Source organism: Argiope bruennichi, chromosome 2 (assembly GCF_947563725.1).
Source record: "Argiope bruennichi chromosome 2, qqArgBrue1.1, whole genome shotgun sequence".
NCBI classification, from domain to species: Eukaryota; Metazoa; Arthropoda; class Arachnida; order Araneae; family Araneidae; genus Argiope; species Argiope bruennichi.
In genome coordinates, this window is record NC_079152.1 from 59,311,995 (window position 1) to 59,321,017 (window position 9,023).

Genomic DNA, 9,023 nt, shown 5'->3' on the forward strand with positions numbered 1-9,023 from the left:
ATGTTTTAAAGTATATATAAATTTACGAGTATGTTTGGTTTATTAATCCGTGTGAAAAACACGTTTTAATCATTTTCTATTTAGCGTTAATTTCTATTTGTGATTTCCATTCTATTGCTGAGTTATATCTATAGCAACATTTTATTTAATACTAATCACCGACCAACTGGCTAGCCAAAGTTAATGGCCGCTAAAATTTTCAATTAAATACTTTAAGTAACTGGGTCTTAATAGCTTCTTTAGCAAATTATTTATAAGCTTCACATTTTGATAGATAGTCTATAATAAATATTGTATTAGAAGACTTCTATGATTCTATTCATTTTACTATGCATTTACCTTATTTTCTGCCAACGCCACTAACCATCGTGGCTGCACTTTAATATTTTTAGTCTTTTAACAATACAATCTAATTTCTAACCTAGGGCAAAATAAAAATTGGCATTTTTCTTCATATTAAAAATATTTTAAATGTAAATTTTTCAGATTTTTTTTTTTTTTTTTTTTTTTTTTGCAGAATTAGATAATTATATTGCTTACTTTCCTGAGATCAGCTTTGCCAGTCATAATTTTTTTAAAGGACAGAATAATAATTCGCACAGTAAAACGAAAACTGAACATTTTTTCGGAAATTTAATAACAACTTTGGTGTTCATCAAGAATTCTTATGCTTTTGTATAATTATTCTTGATACGCTTAATATTTGCTCAAAATTCTTAAGATTTTTGCTGGAAAATGTGCCTAAAATATTTTTAGAAAATTGATTAAATATGAAAAAAATATTTATACTGCAAAAAATTACAATCATTGAAAAAAAAATTTCTGAATATATAAAAATAACATTTATACTGTAATATTTTCGAAAGTTATCGAGGGGAAAAAACATCAAGAACTTGCTTAATTTTTAATTAATTAAAATTCTAAATGAAATTTTAAAAAATTGCTCCGAAGTGCACATTTTATCCGTCCAACATAGTAAGTGCGTACTAAGTTTGGTAGCTATATGTCTTACGGTTTGATTAATAGAGCGTCAACACCCAGATATACAGACGCGCAAACACATATTCATCTTTATTATTAGTAGAGATCGCTCTACTAATAATGCGCTTTATTATTAGTAGATAATGCATTTCATGTTTGTAAAGATGAAGTTTTGTTATGGAATTTTTATTCACCCTCTCAAGTGACACAGTTCAAAATTGCACTACACGTTTGTATTCTCTATGACTATACATAATTTTGCTAGAAATTAACTTGTCAATTTAGTTAATTTTTAATTTCACATGAGTAGTGTCATCCGGTACTGAATATGAGAAAAAAAAAACAATTTATTTTTAAATTACATAATGCATATAATCTGCACTAATTATAAAGATAAATTTGTGTGTGTTTGTATTGGTACTGTACAGGGAAAATCATTTGATCTATAACAACCAAATTTTGCACATATATTCAGTGCGGAAATTTGAAATTTCTGTGGGATGTTTTGAATTTTCAGTTAATTAAAATTTGTGAAATTTTGGTGTTTTTGCAATAATTTCTGAAAATATTATAGCAGAAAAACAATTTGTATAGCATCTTAAAATTCAAAACATTATCTTTTTAATGATGAAAATTTTTTTGCCATATAATTTTTTTTATTTTTTAAAAAGTTTTTAAGTTTATTTTACAACATTGTATTTTATTACTGAAGAGAAACTGAAACCATTTACATTGTTACTCCTAATACCTCATCTTAGCCTTTTCCCACTGATATGACCAAGATATGAAGGTTTGGTTTATTTTCCCATGTTGAGTTGACTTAAATATGAGGCATGCTTTTAATAATTTTTCTATGTATATTTTGTTATATTATATAAAAAAAAGTTCGCCCTTTTGTGACCAAAACTGAGTGAATTATGACAATTTGAATGTCACTGTTTTATAAAAACGCGGAACTCCATTGACTGCCTCGAAGATACAAAATCAGTGCCCTGAGTTTCTCCAAGATTGATCAATCTAAAATAATTACATTTTTGATTGTCCTAAAATAAGGATATTCAAGGCTTTATAACTCGGTCAGATTTGCCGCAAAGATGGAAACGTTAGATGGTCAAGATTATTTTACTGAATAGGATTCCTAGGTCTGAAGGATCGTATAAAATTTAGACTTCATAATCGTTTACAGAAGTACTTTTTTAATTGAAATAAAATAAAATATTACGTCATTTAAATCTTTTAGAAAGCAAAATTAAAAATAAAATTTTATGACGAGGCCAAAGAAAATATTATTGAATTATATTTTTATTTAATTCATAAAATATGTAAATATTCTGTAATACAAATTAGATATTAATTCTGAACTCATATATTTTTTAAAGACGTGTTTGGTTTTTAAAAAATGTATTTATTGAAGTTTTATCAATTCCGGTTTCAATTTCAAGTTTACATTTTACGGGAGCTCATAGAAAATTAGAGAAAGGCATCGAAGAACGAACAGAATAAGGAAAGGCTTCTATAATAGTATCGGTGATATGTTTATAAAAATTTGAAGCTTAAAAACATTTTGCTTGAGAATTTATTAAGAGAGCAAGTTACATAAAATATTTAATTGAAAAGCAAATGTTAATTCTAGGCAAACCAGCTAGTTGCCAAATGGGAATAGTAACAATAGTTTAAAAAATTTTAAAAAATCAATTAAAATTTTTTTACAAAAGTTATTTTATATAACTGGTAAAAATTGTCTAGAAATAAGTATTATAGAAAATAGTTTCAGATTGGGCCTCGCGTTTTCTAAGACCAACCCCGTAACAAAGGTACTAGAAAGTATTATTATAAAATATTCTTTAAAATATTTTCAAATATTTAATTAAAATATGAAAAAAAATTACACAGAAATAAAATTGATATCACTGAATAATTAATATTTTGAATTTTAAAATGGCATAAGAATGACTTCTATGCAACAATACGCTCCGAAGTTATTGAGACGAAGGGTTAAAACGTCAATAAATTTTTAAAGAAAAAAACCTATTTGCAATTTTAAAAACTTTTCTTAGTGAACATTTATTATTCAAATTACGAACCAACTTTCGGTCGAACGGTCTAGCCTTCAGAAATCTCGAATATGTTTTTGCCTTATAAATGTTCTAACTTAATTCAGAGACAACATCCATTCTATAAATTTAATCATGTTAAAATTTTTGTAAATAATGCAACATCCTTTTCAGAAAAATTAGACATGTCAACCGAATGAAAAATCGAGCCCAATAAAAAAAATAATAAAAGAATAAATAAAAATCGATATTTTAACTTGAATTTATTTTTGCAAACGATTGTCTTTATTTGAGAAGCTACTTTTAAGCGATTTTTTTCTTTGATGAATACAATACCAAACAAGAAAGGGGAAAATATAAAACTCATGCTATAAAAATTTTTTGGTTAAAAATCTTCATCATTAAGCAGATTAATAAAAATAATAAAAATTTTGCTATATGCTGTCTTCCAAATAGCTCTTCTCGGTCCTTTTTAATGAATATTAAATCAACAGAATAACGTTAGAGTAAGATGCTGATACCCGTTCGTAATTTCAGTCTTACTGAAGAATAATATAATTATTAATGTGTTTATCTATATGTTAACATGAGTTACAAGACAGACTGCTTAACATTTAGCAAACGTGATTTAGAGGATAAAAATGTGTACTTTTAGGCAATTTATCAAAATTTACAACTATAATTTTAATTAATCTCTCTCTCTCTATATATATATATTTATACATACTATATATTGAAATAAAACTCATTCGACATGGTTGTATAAAAAATGGTTTTGTCCATTATTGCTATCAAAACATTAACTATATTAAAATGCAGCTCAAAACAGCGAACTCAAAAACTGACTAAAATACACCGATAAAAAAGTATTAAATAAGAAATAAATCGTAATAATAATTCCAATATTCTTTATCAAGTGTTTGTAATATTTATATGCTACAAGGGAAAAATAGATTCAGTTTAATCAACTTTACTTAAAAATCATCCGTTCAAAATGGATATTCACAGACCAATGCGAATGTCAAATACTTAGTTATATCATTTGTGTAAACAAATAACTGTCTGTTTAATTATTCCTTAATTTGGCTTTTTTTAATTCAATAAAAATTTATTCATTTGCCTTTATAAAATGAAGGCATTTGTTTGAAGGAAATTAGATCATGAGTTCACTGAATTTTCCCATCTGCAGGCATGGGTTAAAGTGTAATTATCAAGTTTCGCGTGGGAAAAATGTTGATTATCCCATAAAAAAGAATCATTATCCATCAATCACTCGCATTATAAGAATGAGAAATATGCATTCCCTACAGCTTTTCTAACTGTTTACCAAGTTTTCTCTAAAAGGTAATTAAATTCCGTTAATCCTACAACTTTAGCACATATGATACTAGATAAGAGCGCATCTGCTTACCACCACCCGGTGGTTTTGTTGCCGTAAGCAAATTGGGGTAGCCTTTCAAAAGCAGCAGAGATAGATAAGTATATGGAAGTGGAAAAATCAATTACAGAACTGTCATAAGTATCTATCTTTCTTTTTTTATGCTCATAAAAGCATCGGTTATTGCGCTATCTAAGAAATACTTTTCTGCAAATAAGCTTTCTTTGAGAAACTACATTTAAGCAATTTTATTTTGATGATTAAAATGCTAAAGAAAAAAGAGAAAAATATCAAAATAATGTTTATTAAAATTAATTGATAAAAAAAAAACCTTCGCTTTTAAATAGAATAGTAGATGAATAAAAATTTTACAAGATGCTGTATTCCGGTGGATATCAAATCAAAGAATGACATTAGGTCAATATACAGATATGCAATTGTAATTTCAATCTTACTGAAGAAATATATAGTTGTTCATATATTTATCTATACTTTAACATGAGTTATAAGACAGACTGCCGCTTCCAGAAACTGAAAATCTATCAAACATGCTTTAAAAGATGAAAGCGTGTGCTTTGATGCAATGCATCAAAATTTCCAGTTATAATTTTAACTAAACAAAATGTTGATGTTTTCCTCTTATAATTCCCAAAATATATTATTGTACAAAAATGATACTAACACCATTTTCCAAACTTAATATCAAAATCCTTTTATTGATCTCAATTTCATTATCATACAATTGTCTTTTTAATATAAATAAACTAAAAAAATATTTTAGAATGTATTTCTACGATAATTTTTATTATTGTAATAAAATTCATTTCATTCCCAAGACTATCAAAATTTAACTAATCAATAAAGATGAATTTATTCTTTTGTCATTAATTTAAACTTGTTTTTTCTGTCACTCAACATTACGCGTTTGTTTGTATGCAATATAGTGATTACAAAAAAAAAAAAAAAAAAAAAGCAGTATGACAGCAATATTATTTGATAACAATAATCTTTGAAAAAAAAATGGAATATTATGTTTGCAGTAGTAGCTGAAAAATCTACAAAAGAGGTAAACAATTCCTTATGACATCTTGAAACAACACAATTTCTTGTACCCTTCAAGATATTTTATTTGTTCAATAAAAATGCTTAGGTAAATGAACACAGCCATATTCGAAATTTTGTTAAAATACCATTTTATCATTCAGATTTAGTATTTAAAACTTCAAAAAATACATTTGGAAATTATGAAATTTTCTTCTGAAGCATTAACCAAGGTTTCTTTTATTCGCAAAATAATTATCTTTCTTCAAAAGTAAAATTTTCTTTTAGTGCGAGTCGATTAGTGATGGTATTCAGGTATCTAATTTTAAGGATAAATATCCACAATGGTTATTTATTTTTCAATTAATTGTATTCATATAAAAAAAAACTGTATGATCTTATATGCTAATGTTATAAAGAGGCAGAAAAAGTATAAAGATAAAAGAGAGAAAGGGAGGGAAGCATATAATTTTTTTTATTTCATAAAATTTTTAAAAAATTAATAAAAAAACAAAGAATAACACATCATACATTTAACATACTTAATTTAAATTCTTTTTAGTTACAATGAATAATAATGAGGTAGACGATTTTTTAAAAAGTAATTTTAACTAAATAAAAAAGAAAGATTTTTTTTTTTATTATTTAAAATGATATTGGAAACAAAAGTGAAAGATACTGTTTACGGTTTTTTTCCTTCCAATTTTCAGGCTGTGGTTTAAGCATTAATAAGAATCATGTTTTAGAGGTAGAATTTGAATTTTGAGAGGAGTTGTATAGATTATCAGCTTTGATACAATATCTTGAGAATATATTATTCATATATTCCAATTGTAAATGATTGTGCTTTCTCTTTGTTCATTAAGTTTTTTTTTTCCTGTCAAGTTCTCTTTAGAAGTTCCCAATTATATGATACATATCCAAGTTCAACTGCTCTTTCATATGCTAAAAGATTTCTTTTTTCTTCTTTTGTGAATACAATGGCCCAGGAAGTTCTTTCAGTTGCATTTAAAATGTACAAAACTACTTTGATTTTTAAAATACTGGTTTCATACAAACTCCTTCATCAAAACAATGATCAGAACATATTTTGTGATCCTTCTGAAATTATTCATTCTCTGTCCATCCTTTTTTCTGTAATGAATAAAATCTGTCTTCAGTTGATTGCCATCTATTTTCTTTTATTGATCCAATTGATATATGTAAGTTAAACCACTCAGACAGTTTTAATCTACTTGTGTCAGTAGTTTAAAATTTTTACTGAAGGTGAATTGAATCAATATTAAATTATTTTTGGAAATTAGCCTTTCTTTACGTTTTTGTAATGGGGACAATGGAAGTTGATTTAAAGTCTCCAAGTGACTAAAGTCATATTCTCCAAGTTATTAAATTCCTATTGAACAAATGAATTTGCAGATAATTTGATTCAGAGATTATGATTATTTTTATTATTGATTCTAAATTGTAAATAATTTTTTTCAATTTAACATAAACAGTGTTAAAATTCATTATTCCATTGTAATTATTCATTACTTTAAAACAAAAAAGATTATTTTCCAATTTTTTTTCCTAAAATATTTTTTTTCTATATCCTCATAGAAATTGTCTTTTTTAATAATTTAGTCAAAACCTTAATTCTAAAAGATAAAGTAGGTATATAAACTATATAAGTTTTATAGATTTTAAGGATTTTCATCATCTTTTATAATTTTTTTTACACAATATCTCAGAACTATTCATCACTTGGTATTTATCCACTCATTTGAATCAGCTAAAACAATATTAGTATAGCATTTTTTTAGGTGGAGTAAATGTTTATTTTGTTAATGGTTTGGTTAACTAATATACATTTGTATATTACAATAATGAATGCTTGTGAAGCAAATCATTTTTATTTCATGAATTATTATTGAAAATCAAAATGAGAAGAAATAAAGTTTCAAAAAACTAAGAAAAAAAAAATTTCTTGAGAAAATGTAGGTGTTGAATAAAATATGACTTAAATATTATGCAAAAATTAACAAATGATATTTTACAATTTAATTGAAAATTCTATTGACTAATTTAGAATACACTAATATTTTTATATTAAATTAAAAAATAATTTTTATTTTTTGAAATTAAAAATTACATTCCAAATTTTCTTTAAGTTTTAACTTCTGTGCATTATTATAAAAGTAGAAAATTCAACATTTAGAACAAATTTATCCATGATATTAGAATTTTTAACACAAATTTTCTTTTATAATATTATTACACCAATCGTATAATTAGAAATAATTGATTCTATTACTTTTTCAAATTTAGTTTGGCTACTTTCAATCAAAATTCTGATTTTTAGTATTAAAAGAAGAATTAAATTGCTGTATGCATAAATAAATATATTAAGCATTTATGAAAAAAAATTAATAAATTAGAATAAAAAATATATGTATTGAAAAAGTACTTTTTAAAATCATGTAATATTAATCAGCTTATGCATATAATTTTTAATTCAATATAAATCTTATTTTAACAAAAAAAAATTAGTTTTTATTAAATAAAAATATTGAATATTTTGATGATTCATTTGAGGATTTTTGGTTATCATACTTTTTTAACAGAGAATAAGCCATATTTTATCAAAAACTTAGCTAAAATTATATATATATATCTTTACAATGCATATTTTTACAAGTATGAATTATTCAATTTGAAAACAAATTTTAAAGAGTTCATCATGCACATTATCAACATTAAAAAAAAAAAAAAAAAGAATGGACAAAATTGCAAGAAAGAGATTACAGATTTTTATTATTGCAATTTTTAGACCACAAAATATAAATGCTTTATTGCTACTATAAATACTAGCAAATAACAAAATCAAAGCATGCCTGCAGTTATAAAAAATGTTTTAAATGTTCTATAACACTAATTTATTACTTAATTAGGTAAAAAAATATATATATAATTTTTTAAAAGCATCATTTAAAAAAATTTTTAGCTAATTTTTAAAAAAACATTTAGCTTTGTACAGCAACAAACAAACAAAATATGGGCATTAAAATTAATAGTATAAAAAAAACTAAAATACTTTCCAATGAATACAGCCAAATTGCAAGAAATAAAATTAAAACTACATCGAATTTGTATTCCGAATAAAGCATCATTTTTAACTTCCATCAAGAATTTAAATGAAACTTGTAAGTTCATTCCATTACTTTGTGAAAACTTTAAATTTCATTTAACAAACCAATAAAAGATAGAATTTAATTACGAGTTAACATATTAGTTTCTTGCCATTTAATTAATTATAAATAGAAGGCGCCTGTAGAAAATTCAGCTTTCCCAAGTACTCACTGTTCTCAGCAACAGTCAACATTAATTTCTGTTCAAAAGTTAGATTCCTAAAACTTAATTATGAGCAAAAATAAATAAATTATAACACGGTATTATTCTTTTATTAAAAAAGATCGTGCATAAATAAGGTCTGCCTTCATCATATATCCAACCGACATTCGTCCACACTCCACCCTATACATTCCAAAAATGCGCTTCATTCTTGGCGGGTAAATAAATTTTCAAATGTT